This window comes from Dama dama, chromosome X (genome assembly GCF_033118175.1).
Source record: "Dama dama isolate Ldn47 chromosome X, ASM3311817v1, whole genome shotgun sequence".
NCBI lineage: Eukaryota > Metazoa > Chordata > Mammalia > Artiodactyla > Cervidae > Dama > Dama dama.
Window position 1 is genome coordinate 18,933,850 of NC_083714.1, and position 1,664 is coordinate 18,935,513.

At 43.0% G+C, this 1,664-nt stretch overlaps 1 non-coding gene across 1 annotated transcript; it reads left to right on the forward strand.

The window, feature by feature from the left end:
• Window positions 1–1,012: 1,012 nt before the first annotated feature.
• On the forward strand, window positions 1,013–1,084 carry TRNAF-AAA (transfer RNA phenylalanine (anticodon AAA)). The gene has a single exon. It is a non-coding gene; the product is annotated as a tRNA-Phe (tRNA).
• Window positions 1,085–1,664: the final 580 nt, after the last annotated feature.

Here is a 1,664-nt window from a genome sequence, read left to right on the forward strand (position 1 = left end):
CTGAGTACCTGTCATGTGCTAGGCACTGTGTTAAGCATTTTACATTTGTAATTTAATTTAATCCCCGGCAATTCTGTAAAGTAGCTATGAACATTTCCACATTACAGATGCATAAAATAAGCTCAACAGAGCGTATTAATTTTCTCAAAGTCAAATAACTAACAATATAATTCAAAATTTGAATATATGTTCAAATTTGGCTTGTGTGGCTACAAAACCAGTGGGCTTTCTATTCTACCATACTGCCTCTCTATAGGTACAAGTAAAGATAAGGTTAAATTCTTTAAAAGCCTAGAATATTTGTTTCCTACTGCTGCTTAAATGAATTACCGCAAACAGCAGATTAAAACAGTAGCCACCTATTATCTCACAGTTCTGCAGTTCAGATATCCAGCTGTGTTTGGCTTGTTTTCCACCTAGGGTCTTAGGGAGGGGAAAACAAGGTTCTGGCCCTGGGTTGCTCTCTTATCTCCAGGCTCTGGGGAAGAATCTGCTTCCAAGTTTATTCTAGTTGTTGGGGAAATTTAGTTCCCTGAGGTTGTGGGAATGGCATTTCTGTTTTCTTGCTACTATCAGCCAGTAGCCTCTTTGTTTCTAGTGTGTGCCTGCTAAGTCCTTTCAGTCGTGTCTGACTCTTTGCGACCCTATGGACTGTAGGCCATCAGGCTCCTGTGTCTGTGGGATTCTCCAGGCAAGAATGCTGGAGTGGATTGCCATGCCCTCCTCCAGAGGATCTTCCCAATCCAGGGATTGAACCCGAGTCTCTTATGTCTCTTGCATTGGCAAGCGGGTTCTTTACCATTAGTGCCACCTGGAAAGTGAGATAGCCTGAATTCCCTTTCATGTGGGGCACCCTCCATCTTTAAACCATCAACAGCATGTCATGTTCAGTTCATTCCTTGAATTATTCTGACTTCATCTTTTACCTCTTCTTTTGTTTCTGTTAGGTGATTAAATTAAGCCAACCCAGATGATCTAGTATAGTTTACCTAAAGTCAATTTATTAGTAACTTCCCTGGTGGCTCAGATGGTAAAGCGTCTGCCTAAAATGCAGGAGACCCAGGTTTGATCCCTGGGTTGGGAAGACCCTCTGGAAAAGGAAATGGCAACCCACTCCACTACTCTTGCCTGGAAAATCCCATGGACAGAGGAGCATGGTAGGCTACAGCCCATAGGGTTGCAAAGAGTCGGACATGACTGAGCGACTTCACTTTCACAAATTATAAGATCTCTTTTGTCAGATAAGGTAATATATTCATGGATGTTATATCATATTCACAGTCCTGAGAAAACTCTTTAAGGGCCATTTTTAGAATTCTCCCTACCACATCCAGAATATTACAGTTACCTGCTTTTTAAATTAAGAATGCAGGGCTTCCCTGTGGCTCAGTGGTTAAGAATCCACCTGCTAATGCAGGAGATGTGGGTTCGATTCCTGATCTGGGAAGATCCCACATGCCATGGAGGAACTAGGCCTGTGCTCTAGACCCTGGGAGCTGCAACTACTGGACCCACGTCATTGAGAGTCTGTGCTCCATAACAAGAGAAGCCACTGAGATGAGAAGCTTGCTCACTGCATCTAGAGAGTAGGCCTAGCTTGCTGCAACTAGAGAATGCCTCTGTGTAGTAACCAAGACCCAGCACAGCCAAAAATAAATAAATAA